Source organism: Onychostoma macrolepis, chromosome 19 (assembly GCF_012432095.1).
Source record: "Onychostoma macrolepis isolate SWU-2019 chromosome 19, ASM1243209v1, whole genome shotgun sequence".
Taxonomy (NCBI): Eukaryota; Metazoa; Chordata; class Actinopteri; order Cypriniformes; family Cyprinidae; genus Onychostoma; species Onychostoma macrolepis.
Window position 1 is genome coordinate 21,438,398 of NC_081173.1, and position 18,748 is coordinate 21,457,145.

The 18,748-nt window shown below is 35.0% G+C and overlaps 1 long non-coding RNA gene across 1 annotated transcript; it reads left to right on the forward strand.

The window, feature by feature from the left end:
- Window positions 1-12,890: 12,890 nt before the first annotated feature.
- Window positions 12,891-14,625, forward strand: LOC131526405 (uncharacterized). Its single transcript, XR_009267444.1, has 3 exons — window positions 12,891-13,095; window positions 14,217-14,275; window positions 14,379-14,625. It is a non-coding gene; the product is annotated as an uncharacterized LOC131526405 (long non-coding RNA).
- The last annotated feature ends 4,123 nt before the right edge of the window (window positions 14,626-18,748 follow it).

Consider the following 18,748-nt stretch of genomic DNA (forward strand, 5'->3'; position numbering starts at 1 on the left):
AATTCAAATTTAAGACTATTTAATTTTAACATAGAAATTTTAAGCACCTGTATACATACATATTACTTCGAAACCCTTAATATAAAGCAAGTTTCATGTTTGGAACAAATTGGATTATGCACTTTCCTCATAGCAGCTCACTCTGTGCCCTCTATTTTTAAGATGTACTTGTAATATCAAACTACTGTATATTGATAAAAATGGCATTGCCTCATTCTATATTGTTTATAATTTATATTTCAATATATATATATATATCATACAAACTCAAAGAGTACATATTCAATATCTAAATGTTCCAAATCTGTATGAGTTTCTTTCTTCTGTTGAACATAAAATAAGATATTCTGAAGAATGTTGGTAACCAGAAAGTTGAAAGATGGTCAATGGTTTCCGTCAGCTGTTGGGTGACCAACATTCTTCAAAAAAAAAACCTGATACAGGTTTGGAACAACATGTGGGGGCGAATAAATGGCAAAATTTAAATTTTTGAGTGAACTGAAGGCCTATTCACACCAAGGACGATAACGCTAAAGATAACGATAAAGATATAGTTCTAAAAATCTTTCTCAATATTACAAAAAAAAAAAAATAGCAGAATCCACACCACAGCTACAAGGATAAATGCAGAAACAATTTAGTTGTAATCACTTTCAGAATTATTTTTTCCAGCTGATGAATGATAAAAACACTGACACCTAATCAGAATCAATGTTGCTATAAATACCTTGGGAATTTAAAGCGGCAGATGAGTGTGCTTAGAATAAACAGATGAACATAGTTATCTTTAAAGTTATCGCTCTTGGTCTGAACAGGCCTTAACCCTTAATAATCATATTAGGCCATTTTACAATTCCTGTTTTTTCTGTTTCCAAATTTAAGACCTCTTGAAAACATAACTAAGGCTTTTCTCATTCCATTTAAGATATTTAAGACTTTTAATGGATTTAAATTTCATCAAACTGAATTTAAGACCAAAAGACCATGCACATCTTGGAGCCTGGTGTCTCTAAATGAGTTATTTTATTTTATTTTATTTTATTTTATTTTATTTTATTTTATTTTATTTTATTTTATTTTATTTTATTTTATTGATTTATTGATTTATTGATTTATTGATTTATTGATTGATTGATTGATTGATTGATTGATTTATTGATTTATTTTTTTATCTTTCGGTCTCCTACTGCCCAGTTCATCTGAGGAGCCGGTGGTTACAGAGTACAGCCCAGCATCCTAATATATAATATGTAGTTTCCGTGTTGAATGAAAAACTTTTTCACTCATCAGCTAAATTTTTAAGTTATCTGCCATTAATAACTTCTACTAGCCAAAAAAAAAAAAAAAAAACAAAAAACAACAACAACAACAAAAAGAAAAAGAAAAACCCCGAAATAAAGCAACAGCTTCAGGCTGTCTACCCTGGACGTGACAGAGCGACCGTTGCAAATAATTTTGTATCAGTACTAAGGGTGTGCAATATTGACAAAAAAATAAAAAAATAAATAACAGAAATAAAGCAACAGCTTCAGGCTGTCTACACTGGACGTGACAAAGCGACTGTTGCAAATAATTTTGTGTCAGTACTAAGGGTGTGCGATATTGACAAAAAAATAAAATAAATAATAATAATAATCTCAATATTTTCTGGGATTTTATCGATAAAGATAATTAGACGATATTTTGCTGAGTGTGCTATTGTGCTGATATCTTAAGGACTACCGTGGTCAGCTGACTCCTAGAATTTTTGATATTCTTCATATTCTGTGTGGTGGTCAGTTCACAACAGTGATAGAAATGAATGTTTTCCAATAAGTTTAAATTGATTTTAACCTTGTATGGGTATTTTTAACTTTATAAAAGCCATTTTTTTTCTAAAAGTGTGCATCATCATTTGAGTCAAATTCTTACATTTAATCAATCAATAATAATAATAATAATGCATTTAGGCTGTTACTAAACAAATGTGTCACAAATCTGGTCTGCACTTCCGTTCATTCACCACCAGATGTCACTCGCTCACCACATGGACTTTCACACCACACATCACAATGAACTCCATTTCCCATCATTCATTGCACTGATTGCACACACAGCTGTAGGCACTGATCACACAGCATCACTAATCACACACACTATTTAAACCCTGGACTTTGTTTCCCTCCTGGCCGAGTATTGTATGCGTTTACTGCTTCCCTAGCCGTAGCTACTCTACAGAGCCCTTGTTAATAATCCTAGTCTTGCATTACCTGTTCTCCTGTGTTTATGTCTACCCGTGTTTCCTGGATTAACCCTTTCTGTGCCATTCCGTGTTTCTGTTCAGTTCCTGTATTGTCCTGCGTTTTTCACTCCCCTAGTGTTAGCTGCGATACGGAACTTTTGTTGTTTTCTAGTCTGTGTTCCCAGTATTTACCCCTGTCTCCCTGTTCGGACTCTGTTTATTCCCTTGCCTGGATTATAGCTCGTGTACCTGGATTATCTCTCTGCCTAGCCCCTTTGGATACTTTTCGCTGTCGACCGACCTTTGCCTGCCCTAGGATTACTCTTTGTATTGTCCCTGCCATACCTGTTTGCCATTGCTCGACCCTGCCTGTATTTATGACCATGCCTGTAAATAAAAGCTTGCATTTGGATCCGCATGTCTCACGTCTCGTCAGCCCCGTTACAAAATGAAATCAGTATCAAGAAAATTCATCTTTGCAGAAGTTTATGGCATTTAGATGTATTTTCACATGTTAACGCAGAGGGACATGGAATGATTTAACCTGCAGTTACAAATGCATAAATTAAGTTTTGATATTTTAAACATGAAATGTTGAATACTGATATTTGAAATTAAAAATGAAAAGATTTAATTGCGATTGAACCGAATCATTTAAACAGTTGATTCATTCAGGAACGAAACGCTGTCATGTTGATCAGAGACCAAATCAGAATGTTTTTTGTTGGCGAAAAAGAGCAAAAACAGGCAATGTGGTGTCTAAAACGTAAGTCTCTTGATATTAACTTTTTGTTTATTGAACTGTTATAAAATCAATATCACATTTGTAACCATGCTGATTCTTTAAGAAAAAACGACACTCTTCGTGTGATATTGATTAACCATGAATGGATATGAATATATACATTTTCTGCCCCCTTATCTTGAATTATGTGATCATTCTTAATGCATAATAGACTGAATCATGCAGTGAAAGAACGCACTCTTAATGCGCACGCGCACTAGTTATGAGTGCACTCTGTAGGTGTGTTTTTTTGTTTTGCTTTTTGCAATTTACTCGATAATGTCATGATGTCTCGCGAGTTCAGTTTTTGCGCTAAACCTGCGAAGATTTGGCTTGCATGAACTTCCCCTAGAAATTAATGAGTGAACATAACTTACGAAAAGTAACCTGCCAAATTGGCTAGTGATTTGACGACGTTACCTGCCACAGCTGATTTTTACCCGCATTTGGCGGGTGTTCATTTCAAACCCTGATTATAAATATGAGGAACACAAAGGCCAAATTCCCTTAATCATTGATCACAAGGAGTAAAACAAAGAATATATTTTTGATGTGCAGCAAAAGATTGTTGAACTTCACAAATTTAGAAAGCGGCTGTAATAAAAGAGCTAAAGCATTAAAAATCCCCATTTCCCCCATCAGGGCAATAAGAGGTTCAAATCAACTAAAGATATTACAAATCTGTCTGGAAGATGACATGTGTCTATATCGTCCCACAGTGAGGAGGAGAGTTTGAGTGGCCAAAGACTCTCCAAGGATCACAGCTGGAGAATTGCAGAGATTAGTTGAATCTTGGGGTCAGAAAGCCTAAAAAAAAAAAGTTTTGGTGTTGGAATTTGGTCCCATTCTTGCCTGACATAGGTTTCCAGCTGCTGAAGAGTTCGTGGTCATCTTTGACGTATTTTTTGACCAAATGTTCTCTATAGGTGAAAGATCTGGACTGCAGGCAGGCCAATTCAGCACCCGGACTCTTCTACTACGAAGCCATGCTGTTGTAATAGCTGCAGTATGTGGTTTTGCATTGTCCTGCTGAAATACATAAGGCCTTCCCTGAAATAGACGTCATCTGGAGGGGAGCATATGTTGCTCTAAAACCTTTATATACCTTTCAGCATTCATAGTGCCACCCAAAACATGCAAGCTGCCCATACCGTAAGCACTTATGCACCCCCAAACCATCAGAGATGCTGGCTTTGAACGTGATTTCCAACAAGAATGTCAAATTTGGACTCGTCTGACCATAGAACACTTTTCCACTTTGAAACAGTCCATGTTAAATGAGCCTTTGCCCATAGGACACAATGGCGCTTCTGGACCATGTTCACATATGACTTCTTTTTGGCATGATAGAGCTTTTAGTGCAGATGGCACGGCGGATTGTGTTTACCGACAGTGATTTCTGGAAGTATTCCGGGCCCATTTAGTAATGTCAATGACAGAATCATGCCGATGAGTGATGCAGTATCGTCTGAGGGCCCGAAGACCACGGGCATCCAACAAAGGTCTTCGGCCTTGTCCCTTATGCACAGAGATTTCTCTAGTTTCTCTGAATCGTTTGATAATGTTATGCACTGTAGATGATTGACGTTGAGGAACGTTGTTTTTAAAGTATTCCACAATCTTTTTACGCACTCTTTCACAGATTGGAGAGCCTCTGCCCATCTTTAGGGTAGACTGAGTACACCTGAGACATGTGTATAGTTGAAACACCTTAAATAACTTGCGTACACAAGAACCCTGAGCCGTGATGAAATGTGTACGTCTTTCCACTCCGAAGATATCGGCAAAAGTTTTTTCCAAGGTGAGATTTTCATTTCACCATGTCCCTTCCACAATGAATAGCTTATTCTTTTACCATTGCTAAACTTAACATATATCATTGCAAACGTTACTCTGTGCACTAAAAATAGACATATTTTATGACATTGTGCCATGCAAGGTCTTTTCATAATCTAGAGAAACGTGCAAGCATGTCAGTGGGGTAGTGTTGCTACGCAAATTCTGTTAAAAAAAAAAAGAAGATATTTGTGATATTTCAACTGTCTATTATTAATGGACACATTTTCTAACATGAATGTTAAAAGGATTACATAGCATTTTAAGAAATATATAAGGTGGTAAAGTGGGTACAGTTGAGACACCCTTTATAGGTTACTATGTACTGTATACAGTAACAGTTCAATCATAGAAATAAAATGCATACAGAGGCTGTGTGTGTTTGTGTACTGGTATTACCTACATTATGGGGACCAAATGTCCCCACGAGTATAGTAATACCAGTAAATTTTAACCTTATGGAAATATTTTTTTGGTCCTCATGATGAAACAAGCTTAGAAATCATACAGAATGTTTGAAAATGTAAAAATGCAGAAATTTTCGAGTGATGCGTAGGTTTAGGTGTAGGGTTATAGAATATACAGTAATGTATATTGTTATTTTTACTGTTATGTTTACATTTGTACTGTTTCAGCATCTAGTTTTTGTATAGTGATGAAAAAAGCAGAAAGTGTCTCTACTGTACTCAGTCTACCCTACTTCTGAGAGACTCTGCCTCTCTAAGACATCCCTTTTATAGCTAATCATGTTACAGACCTGATGTCAATTAACTTAAGTAGTTGCTAGATGTTCTCCCAGCTGAATCTTTTCAAAATTTCTTGCTTTTTCAGCCCTTTGTTACCCCGTGCCAAGTTTTTTGAGACCTGTAGCAGGCATCAAATTTGAAATTAGCTCATTTAGTGGATAAAAGTGTAAAATATCTCCTTTTAAACATTTATGTTCTCTATGTTCTATTGTGAATAAAATACTGGCTCATGTGATTTGAAAGTCATTTAGTTTTCATTTTATTCAAATTTAAAAAACGTCCCAACATTTCCGGAATTCGGGTTGTAATTCTTCAAAAGCGATGCTGTAAATGTTCCTCAAAAATGTTCAAAGACAAAATTCTAAAGATGGCTGCACTTGTTTCTCTGATGCATAAGGTCTATTGTAGCTAAGAAAGCAAAAATTATATTTGCTGTACTTTCCATTCACCCCTATAGAAGTTTACGACTTTCACTTCTGAGAACCCCTTGAAATCCAAGTAGTAGCCTATAGAAAGCCGAGTAATATTTTTGTATAATGACCACTTTCCTACATCACTGTTTCATGTATCTAGTATTACTCTGAAGTTTTCTTTCTGCTCACATTATTTTTTTAAATAGGGGGAGACCGGGAATGGTTGTTACACTTTTTGTTTCAACCTCTGTAACTCGCTGAATTTTTGAGCTGGAGTGCTCAAACTTTTATACAAAGTACCCACATTTTTTCACTACAAAAGGCACCAATTCAAACCTCTGCAAAATATCATAGCCCTTATAAGTTGATGTCAAATACATGTAGCGCCCTTGTTACAATCTACCCCACTGCCGGGGTAGGTTGTAACACATGCTGGGGTAAGTTGTAACAGTCAGACAAAAGAAGCAAAAACAGCAGCCACCCCATAAAGGTTGCTTCAAAAACAGGTATATTGAAACAATCTAAAAGAACAATACAAAACAATGTCACACTTTCTACAAATGACCACAGCTCAAATGTGTGAGTGTGTACGTGTGTATGTAAATTAGACTAATAGAACAAACCTCCTTAACAGTAGTTAGACTTACTGAACACTCAACTCCAGTGTACCAAGGTAAAGAATATGTAGCTCTAACAAAAAACTGTATACATTTGTGTGTGAGATTGTCTATATATGAATTTTCTCAATCAGAGTCACAATGGTGACAAACCAATGTTTTTAACCCTAGAGTGCAGATTTGGTGGATCCGGAAACTGCATAGGGCACATTTTACCCACACTTCCTATGGCTTTGAGCTGCCAAAAAAGCTCCATATAAACAACATGAAAGATTTCAGTTGTACGGGAATGCTAAAATGTGTTAAAACTTACCCCACCCCTGTCATCCAATGTTTAGTTAGCTGTATTAGCATTATGGTTTGAAATTAGCAGTTTAAAAATGTTGCAATTTAGCAGTTTAAGTACTGAGCAAAATATAGTTTTAGTAAAAAAATAAATAAATAAAATTTATTTTTTACATCAAAATCAGTTTAAAATTTACATATACCTATTTACAGCCTCAACAACCATTCATGTAAGATCAGGGTAGAAGTGGGTAAATAATGAAATTATCATAGAACTCCTAGCGTATCCCTGATAGGTGGAAATGGTGTTGTTACAATTCTCCCCATGTTACAACCATACCCCATCTCCCCTATATATTTTTATGATTTTTTTGTTTTTTTTAGTAAGTATGAGTGCAATCACATTAGAAATTTTTCGGCAAAATGATGTGGGTAAAAATGGGTGTTAATAGAGCAGCGATGTAGGAAGCACAGCTCACTGAAGTCACTTTCAAACACACCACTTACTGTTGGTCAGCAGAGCTGGGTAGTAACTGATTACATGTAATCTGGATTACGTAATCAGATTCCAAAAATTAAGTACTTGTAATTAGAGTAAATTACATTTTAAAATACTCGTAATCAGACTAGTTACTTTTTTATGGATTACATGATTACATATTCACTCAATAGCAATAAATTATTCATAATTCATTGATTCTCCCTAATTTTCTTTTTCTTCTTTAAAATTTTCCTTTCTAAAATAGCCTACCGGATATATACATATTATATATGTATATATAGTCCAGTTTTGTGGACATTCACACAAAGATCAGTCATTAGTCAGGTGGCGACAGCATTTGACCACTGGATTTACAAAAAACATTTCAGGTTTAATAAGGGTTTCAACATTGCATCAACTACTGATGAGCACATTCATTTTTATTTGAATTATTACTCTGTAGGTATTTTAACTATGTATTATTAATTATAACCAATTAAAATGCACATATTCACGTTATTTTTTAGTTACATATAATGCAGGCATTACAAAACTTTTCGTCATCTAAACCTTATTCACCAAATATATTTGCTTTAAGTACCCCCGAGATTTTAAAATTAATATTTCAATAATTAAGTATCACATGGCATGCAGGTAAATATTTAATCTTTTTTAGTAAGTGTTTTATTTAAAACAAAGACTACAGAAATACAAAGACGGTTCACTCCTATACTTATGAATGGGAGAAACTGCAAAGCGCAATATGGAGGAACGGTCCCACCTTCTAAATGAAAGAGACAGATTTCCCATAGAAACCTGACTGGACCAGCCAATGCACATGCGCAGTCATAAACTCTGCATGCACATTGGCTGGTCTATCCTGAAAAATAAGCTTTTTAACGCTATTTGAGCATAAGATACAACATTCATGGGGCAATTAATTTCTGATTTCTGTTGCTGATTTGACATATGTAATTTAATTGTGAATTCAGCGAGCAGTTTTGGAGATTTCAGGATTCCCCCATTCATTAAGATAGGTCTTGTATGAGCTGCCTGGAGGCGTTGCAAATATGGCCACCGAGTGAAGAGACTTTCCTCGAAAGGGAGTTTGTTTTAAAATGATTTATTTTCATTTTAATGTTTTATGATTTAATTAATTGTCAGCTTTTCATTAAACTCACAACCCCCCTGCAGTTCCTTTGCGAACCCTAGAAACCTTGATGTAATATAATGTTTAATGCACTTCATGTTGTAAATTACAATGAATGGAACAAGTTTTCTTACTCTTTGCATTTTTTACATCATGATGGTACAAGATAATTCTATTTAAATCAATGTGATAAATGAGTTAAATCAAAAGTAATCTAAAAGTAATCTAAAAGTAATCTGATTATATTACCTACAATGTGTAATGTAACGGATTACGTTACTGACTACAATTTTTCTCATGTAATCTGGAATCAGTAACGGATTACAATTTGTAAATAATCTACCCAGCTCTGTTGGTCAGTCCACACACAACCAACCAGCTGAGAAATCTGCATGGGCAAGTCGCTCACCCTCATTTAAATTTCCATTAGCTTTGATTCCTATTGAAATGGCTGAATTTTGCCTGCTGAAAAATCGTAAATTGGAGCACACCTTAACTTATGCAACTGCATTATCGCAAAATAATCCCCTGCATTGCCATTTTTAATAGGTAACAGGTGAATAACGTTATAAAAGCATGAAAAAGAAGGGAAATGGAAAATGGAGCAAAAAACAAGCAAACAGACAAACATCTTTGCTAAATGTCTTTCACGGATATCCACAATTCAATCAGAGACCGCTGCGCAACTGTGAATGATGTGCAGAAAGCCAATGCTGGCACTTTGTTTTGTTAGCATGTGCACATCCAGGTCTCATAACATTAGGACCACTCAATGTGCTGCTCTTTTGAATTACTGCTCCTGGGCCAGGCCTGGGAAGGCTCATTTGCGAGCAATCGATACGGGAGAGGGATTGGGTGCAGATGGAGCGGTACATCAGGTCGGCCTTGATGGGGAAATCATTGAGGTCAGCGCTGAGAAGGCTAGAGCTGATCAGCTGTGTTAAACTCCTGCAGTGTCTCAGACTTCGCAGGACAGGGCCAGATGCATAAACAGACTGCTCACCGCCGCATTATACCTCTGAGAAACGTGCTTGATCGTTCAAAGATGATGGTGAGAAGACGGCATTAGGTTTTAAAGCATCTAGCCCACGTTAGATTCAATCTTAGATTACTCTGACAAATGAACAATAGCCTTAAAGTGATATATGCAAGCTGACAGGCTGCCCATGATATTGTTTTTGGCTGTGCATGACTTCAGGTCAAATCAGATGAGATTCAGTGAAAAACGATCCGTTCCCAAAGAAAGTCTTGCAAAAACACACAAATCATATGTGATTGTTTTTTTCATAATTGATTCTGTCTAAATGACTTCTGAAAAAGGGCTTCTTCTGGCAAAAAAAAAAAAAAAAAACCCTGTTGAGGGAAAAGAAAACAATTTACAGTACCAAATTATTAGTGATAGCCTACATGTACAGCATACTGCCAAACAAGATGAATTGAAATATGATAATAATAAACAGTAATAAAGAGATATATATTATTATTTTACTTAAATATATTATTTCATTAAATATATAAAATATAACTATATAATACGGTAAGTGTAAATGGTTTTCCACAGGTCACTTTCCACTCAAATATGACAAAAATAAAATTTAGTAATCAATTAAAAGTGAAAAACATCAGCAAACGGTACAATAAACAGCATTTAAACATAAAATAGCATATATTTCAATAAATGAACATTGAGGCCAGAGAATTTAGCACCGTTTCTTTTTTAACTACTAGTACAGTGTAAATGGTTTCACACAGGTCACTTTCTCCTCTGGCCATCATCATTGTAAAAAGGAAAACATGGCAATACAAAACTTGTAATTAATATTAAAAACATCAACAAACACTTTGGAAAGCAAAAAATGACAGCTTTTTAATGACAGAATGGCATATCTTTCACTAAACGAGTACTGAGGCCAGTAATTTTATCAATGTTTCTTTTTTGTTTAACTATTAGTATAGTGTAAATATTTCCACACAAGTCAATTTTACAGCTCTTGCAGTCACTATTGTCAAAATTAAAATACGCCAATAATAAACCTTAGTAATTCATTTGATATTAAAAACATCAAAGAGTTAAATAAGCAGCTTTTTAATGACAGCTTTTAAATATAATATAGCATATATTTCATTAAATGAAGACTGAGGCCTGTGATTCCACCGCTTTGTTTTTTGTTTAACTGGGTTCACACATCACTTTCCCCAATCTTGCCATCACTATGGTCAAAACGCATGTGAGCGTCGATCATTTTTCTCCCATTAAGCACAAATGATTCAGTTTTTGTTTTGTAGTATGCATGCATCCATGGCAAATAGCCGTACTTGAACTTTTGTCCGAGCGATTAGGACACAAGGACAGTGCCTGCAGCATTAGGTGTCCTTTAATTGCCATTTGCATAGTGGGTTAATCATTTTCCGACTCCCCAATTACTTACCCTCTGTGTCCATGTCAATGACGCTCTCACACAGATGCCCACATTTGGGATTATGGAGGCTTTGTTTTGCTTAAATGGTTATCGTCCCGGGATCAATCACAAAGTGTGCATTTAGAGAGCGGAACGTGGTTTTCCATTTGGATGCTTTCTCTTAATTCTGATAGGCCCCCATTCATAACATTGTAAAAGATTTTTTTTATCTGGATTGATTAATTGTTTAGAATTGTATATATATATATATATATATATATGCACATTGTTCAATAAGGATTACTATTCGAATGGCTTTTGTTTTGTGCATTTATTAATAATAAATAATAATTCTACATTTATTTATTATTTTAAAAAACTACCTAGTATTTTACCAGTCCATAAAAAACAAATTTAATAACCCATATATTTATGACAGTTATTATGTATTCACCTTATTATGATGCAATTATACTTTCTTTTAGCAAATTATGTTACATTTTGTTCAAAAGTAAGAAAATGTTTTCAAAATCAAATTGAATACATATTCATATTTCATTTACATAGATCTGACATGAACAAAGTTCCTGACAGTGAAAGGAAAGTGAGTATTCTGGAACACAACGAGCTGACTTCCAAATTATTTATTGTTGATTCCCTAGATTTTGGCATCTTGTTTTCTTTCCCCAGCTGTGTAGTGCCGACTTTGCCCTTTCCCTGAAAGGACGATATGAGTGTCAGATTTATGACCTGCTAAACGAGGCTGCTGGCCCGATTGAAATCTACTGCAGTGAGTAACAATGACAGAGTGAGGATGTTTGCCCATGATTAGCAGAAATGCTAGAGGTTAATTACTCAGATCTACGTTTATTGTTCCATTTGCACATTTCAGACAGACTGATCGTTATTAATTAGGGTCACCGATCCGATCGAGGCGAACAAGGAGCCCCTACAGCCATTTCAAGCAGGCAGAGACCGAGGCACCATTACCTCGGCGGAACAGTTAGCGCTGTAAGCTATTGGCTTCATCTAAGAGCTGCATTAGCGTGAAGAGCTGAGCTCATAAACAGTGTGGGCCGAGCTTTAAATGGCTGACTGGGTTTATGTGCTCTTCTGTTTGATAATGCTTTGCACTTCTAATGCATTTTTAAGTGGCCCTTCACGTACTCATTTCCCAATAAAGTGGATTACTTTGCTTTAAGACCCGGTATGAAGGGGTAAATCACAGCAACAGCCAAATGAAAATGGGGAAATTAGGTTTTTTTTGCATATGGAAAGCATCACCTGGCTAAAGAACCCTCAAGAACCTTCAGACGAGGCTTCGCTGCTAATTACAGGAAGTATTTTTGACTTCCTGTTTTGGAGTGTTGAATATACAATTCAGACTATTCGACACACAATACATAACAGCTCGCACGCAGTGCCAAAAGCACTTGACGGGCCAAAAGCCAATCAGCCAATATGCTGGTATACTAATATCAAAATGAGAGTTTGATCCTTGACATTTACTAGATATTATTTACTTAAGCTTGAAAATTGAATCAATACATTTAGGCAATTCCATAAATGTAAATCAGATCTTTAAAACAGGATTATCCTCTATGAGGTGATGTTATTCAGAGTGAAATGACTGACCGCAAGAAATCAATTCAGCAAATTAGAGAAGGATGAATCAGACGGCACCCATGTGGACATGGAAAATCAATAAAATAATTTAAAAGATAAAGGCTCTGGGTCCTTCAAATCTCCCCTGTGGCTATACGTGACAGTTTATTCTCATTAAAGTTTTGGATAAAATGTCATACGATGGAATTTGAGGACTCATGCATAAGCAGAATGAGTCGTACCACCTTCCTGTCCGTGGTGAGTAGAGTTGGCGCAAACCAGGTGTTTCTAATAAGTAAGTCTACGCTGAGGCCTTTGTTGGAACTGATGACTCAGAGATGTTTCAGAGTCCTGGCATTTCTGCTGCATTAGCTTTATCGCTATATTTAGAGTTGCAATGCACTTTCTGGCTGAGGGATATCATATCTGAATGGCTTCGTTAGAAAATATGATGGCAATCATATTTCATACCATGTGGTGGTGCTGCAGTCCAGTTCCTCGTTCTGTCAGATGGAGATGTACTCAGATTTTTAATAGCAGAACCAACAAGCACAGCAGGTGAGTTGGATTAATGTATTTTTTAAAAATAGAACTAAACTTAAAAAAATGCTTTTGTGCTTCAGTGCCATCCATTCTTTTCTCAGCATGCGCTGCGGCATGATTAATTAATATGATTGTATTATTTGACTGTTTGCCAGTTTTATGTACATAGTCGTTGCTGGTTTCTGTCTTATTAATGAACTTGTTGTCTTGTGGTGGCAGCATGCGTTTGTTTCTCGACTCAAAAAAAATCAGTTAGGTTACCCTTGTCGTGATTCCAAGTTTTGAGGTCTGTGTTTGGTGTTTATGAATGTTTTAATCTCATAAGTACTGGAGTATAAACCGTGAAAGGAAATTATTTGCTTAAAAGTCTTAAAAATGTACTATTTTTAAGTCTTGGACTACTAATAAAGATAGCTAGGTAATAGTTAAGGTAATTGTTAAAATGACTGCAGTTTAAATCCAGACAAGTTATTTACTTCAAATAATTACGCAAAATAATCAACTAAAAAAAACATGTAAACTGTTGTCTTCATTTTTTAAAGTTCCGCAAACATCCCATTTTTTAGAGTGTATATAAACAGTGTGGTAATATATGACAAATGCGTGACCACATATGACAGAAAATCTATCCAATAAAGAACAAATATTTAGACTTACCCTAGACTGATGGTTCATTTTAATAACACTGCTGTGATGAAGGTAAATAAGATTGAAAGTTCGTCTTTCTGAAGAGGGACTCAGAGTTTCACAGAACAAGTTATTTACAGGCACACTGAAAGGTCACACTAATCTCTGAATAACCAGCCATTGATTTTCAGTTATACCTTTTAATAACGTGGAGAAAAAGACACTCCTTTATATACAATATTTATTAAGTGCCTCTAAATTATTAAGTGCCTTTAAAATTGCGAAATTCTCTTAGGCTCTGCTCTAAATCTTTTTTCTTTGTGAAAAAACACAAATGGAAGCATTCTTCACGCTTTGGTCTATTGAAGATGTTCATCGACACAATGTAGGCACGGAAACCTCCATAATGGAGATGGCAAAATGAGCAGAGATTATTCTTTTGAAACGACTAATTGGAATGAATTACTAAAGCTATGGCTGTTTACACCCATCTTCTTGTTGGTTGACAGGTCTGGACCTCACAGGGCACCCTTATGATTGAGAATGAACTCAGACAGCATGTGATGAGGTCAGGCTATTTGTTGATTAATAAACAAAGAGTCACACTAGGACTCCATTAATCAAATGAGAATGTCACGTTCCGTATGATTTACATGTCACCTCTCCTCCAGCAATTCTGTTTCGGACATGGCACGGGGTGGGAACGGAAGGATGAGGGATGAGAAGACAGGATGATGAAGGGTATTTTAGAGAATGAGTTTACTGTATGTGATGTCACTCCTCACAGCGGGACTATTCGTACAGCGGCGAAGTTTCATTTCTGTCATAAATCTATCTATTCAAAATATACAGTCAAACGCAGCCTGCAGGCGTACATCAACTTGTTTATTGGTTTCTGTTGGGATTGGGCACAGGTTTTCCAAAGAAATCTATTGAAAGAATTGAAAATAAAAATACATAATAATAATTTTTTTTTTATATATATATATTTTATAATACAAAATAGAGATTAGTTTTGTTTATATTGTTTGTTCATATGCTTATATGACTTTCTGTGATCAAACTAATTAATAATAATTCTCATTCAGTGTCAGTTGTAGTTTCAAATCTGATTCTAATTCACGTCATGTTTATATTTTTATTCGTTTTCATCATACCCTGTCGTCACATTGATGTTTTAATAATGAATGTGATTCTAATTCTTATTCTGATTGTAATAATGTTTGTTTGTTCGTTGTGCACTGTGATCACACTAATAGATTAAAAATCATTCTAGTTCTGATTCTGATTCCACGTGCTATTTTAAATGTGATTCTGACCATGTTTTACTTTTTAACATTTGTTTACCTTTTTGGTCACACAGATGAATAATGTTTCCGGTTCTTATTATAATTCTAATTCAAATTTATATTTGTATCCTTATTCTGACTGTCAATCTGACTGATTATCTGGTTCTAAATCTAAATTTCACACTTACTCTGATTAAAATTCTGATTTTGAGTGTGATTCAGATTAGACGTCTTTTTTGTGTGTGTGTGTTTTCACACTGACACATCAATAATGTTTCTGGTTCTGATGTGAATTTTTGAATTTCTGATTGTAAATTTGACTCGTGTGTTTGTTTGCACGTTTTTTTTTTTTTTTTTAAATAAAAATGTTGTTATTCTTATTCTGACTTTTAATCTGAATTCTGATTCTCTTCATACAGTGATGAATTTACAATGATTCCGATTCTAATTCCAAATGAGAATTCTGACTCTAATTCTGATTCTAATGGCTGTTTGATATGGACCGAGGGTTTTATTTCCCTCTCTGTAGGTCTGGGTGCAGGCTGGTGGTCAGACTCTGACCCTGTCAGTCGGTGACCCTGAAAAATGACACACTGATTGACTCTTTGTCACCACCGTGTCATAAGGACGGTTGTCGTGGCAGCTGCGGAATGTTCCGAGCATAAAAGCAGAGCCATCAATCTCTGCCGGAACACGTCTTGTTCCTCGCTGCCCTGGGATGATTTCAAACACCACAGGTCTTTTCCATCAACCTTTAAAAATGACAGATGCTTGCCAAGACTGCTTTCTCGCTGTATCAATGTGAATACATATCAATAAAAACTACACACAGAGAGTGTGTCAAACATATTCCCAAACCTATTTTTGATGTTTCCTTCTCCACTTAAGTTGCAACTGTTTCAGAGAGACCACAGTGCATGGAAGCAGATGTAATTTCATTTATATGTGACGTTTCCCAGCATGCCCCATTCAGACGCCAGAGCATAGCAGGGGGGACACTCTTTTATTCCCTCAGTCTCAGGAGACATTCTCCAGCGTTAAAGATCTCACCAGAAGGTGAAGTCAACTAGCAAACATCCCACAATAATGGCACAAAGTGGATTTAATGTCTCACAAAGCATCAGCCGTAATCCACAAAGATGACTCTCACAGTCTTTCAGGGAGTTTTTATGATGCTAATCAGATCGCTGACAGCTTGAAGTCCACGGCTGACAGCGATGAAAGCAAATTTAATTTTCTGTTTCCACACAACGCATCATTATTGAAACATGCACTTATATCTCTACGCTGCGAAGATGTACGACGAGCTGTTTTGAAGCATATGGTGAAACTAACATTTGGGCAAGAACTGCCTCAGAACTGTGTCCAGTCGGGTTTTCATTTAGCAGCTGTTTTTTAATCTGGATACAGGACCCCCCACAGTTAGGCCAAGTATTTACTTTTCCCTCAACAGTTTACATTTGATAACAAGTGCGATATGTTCACTTCCTCAAGACACTCTCATGTCCCATTCTCTTGCATAATAGACCAGTGAACACAAAGTGAGACAGTATGGGACTAGAATGAAGTTTTAATAAACTAAAGTAAATCATAATAATAATAAAAAATACATAATTATAATGACTTAAGATGCCAAAATTACGTAACAATAAAAACCATGTACATACATGGCTGCCTTTATATGAGGAACAGCCTGACCTTGTCTAATACTTTTCCTGTAAAATAAGACTTGTTGACTTTCACCCATAGGAAATTTGCTAATACTTCCTTTTTGTGTCACACTAAAGCACATATTTTATTCTGTTACTCACTGTTACATGAAGTGAGTAATCTGACCTCGTCTAATACTTTTCTTGTGCAATATATTTACTATAAAACAAAACCAAATGATGAAAATATATTTGCACATTTGTTTTCTCTCTATATATATTCCTTTCTATTTTCTTCTCTCTTATTATCATATTTTGACTTATAAATTGTGTCATTCGTATAAACTTTGGTAATACAAATCAACTTTCTATTTTGAGCAAATAAAGCACATACTTTATACTGTTACACTGCAAATAAAGCATAATTATTATTTGATATTATATGAACAGTGAGTATATATATATGTATACACACATATAATACTATTTTATTATATTTTTCTTGTAATGTTTTCTAACTTTTTCACCCATAAGAAACAAAATTTTGAAACTAAAAAAATATATATATATATATATATATATATATATATATATATATATATATATATATATATATATATATATATATGTACACATACCTTGCCTGTCATCAAATGAAGTACAATGAGTAATCTGCCTGCTTCTTTTCTATATTATTTTTGGTATAATATATACACTAAAAATAAATATTTAGCATAATAAAAAATAAAAAATATTTTTGTTCTTTAATTTTTAAAAATATTTTCTTATCTATTAGATTTTCTTTTATAATTATTCTATTGTTTCAACCATAACACTGATAATAAAAGCTAACTGTTATCTCTTGTGCTGATAAAGCACATTGAAACACTGAGAGAGCGAGAGAGAGAGAGAGAGAGAGAGAGAGAGAGAGAGAGAGACTGTGCATCCGCTGCATGTTCTCTGTGCCTCAGTCATTAGTGCAGCAGTGTGAGCGAGCGTGTGAGACCTGCTCTCTCTGGCCGCCCTGCTCTCTGCTCTGTTGTTGTTTATGAGGGCCGAGGAAGGGCCGGGGAGTTGCTGAAATGACAGGACATGCCAACAAATTGCATCACTTCTGCCTCAGTAGCTGGGGACAAAGCAACGCCATATGCTCAGGGCCGGCGATGAATGGGGCTCATTTCCATGGCCGCACCAGGCTCCCAGCATCCCCTCTGTCCACCCGGGAGACAGCTATGCCAAGACATGTGACACAGATGAACCAGTGTACTCCATCTCACCAAAGAGAAAACTAACTTTAATGCCAACTACTACTTTGTTTTAGGTTTAAGTAAAGTTGGTCACACTCTTAAAAAAGATTATGAAAGTTTAGGTAAATTCATGTAGATAATTATTTTCATTTACTCATTATTTTCTGTTCTAATGACGGTATTGCATTACTTTTAAAGTCAACACAAAATCAAAATAGATTCTCTACTCTACTGGTCCTACTGGAAAAAAAAGAAAAGAAAGAAACTGCTTATGTTTAATTTTACAGTAGGCCATACAAGTTTTGGATGATAATATTCAAAAAGCTATTAATACATTACTTTAGCAAACTCAGCATATGCAAACCTCAGTTTTTACAATCAAATCCAGAATAACAAAATTTATAATATACAATAAAAATAAAGAATAAAAGTCCTGCATGCCCTACAGTTAGAAATAAATTACAGAATTAAAATAAATAAATTAAATTAAATAAAAAAAAACAAACAAAAAAACAAATCTGAAATCATTAACATTGTTTGGATCTCTTACAACTCGTTTCACCTGTAGGAACTTTGGCAATACAAATGAAAAGAGATCTTTTATTTTTGCTGATAAAGCACATATTTTATTCTCCTACTGGTTGTTATATAGGTAATCTGGCTGTCTAATATCTTTCTTGTAAAATATATTTGCAATAATGGAATAAAACAAAAAAGCAAACAAAAAAATACAATAAAAATGTAATATATTAGCGTTTTTTAATATTTATTTTTCTATTTATTGTTTTTCCTATATTTATTGTTTACTTTTTTTTTTTACTATGTAAAATTATGCACACATGCCTCGGCCTGTCAT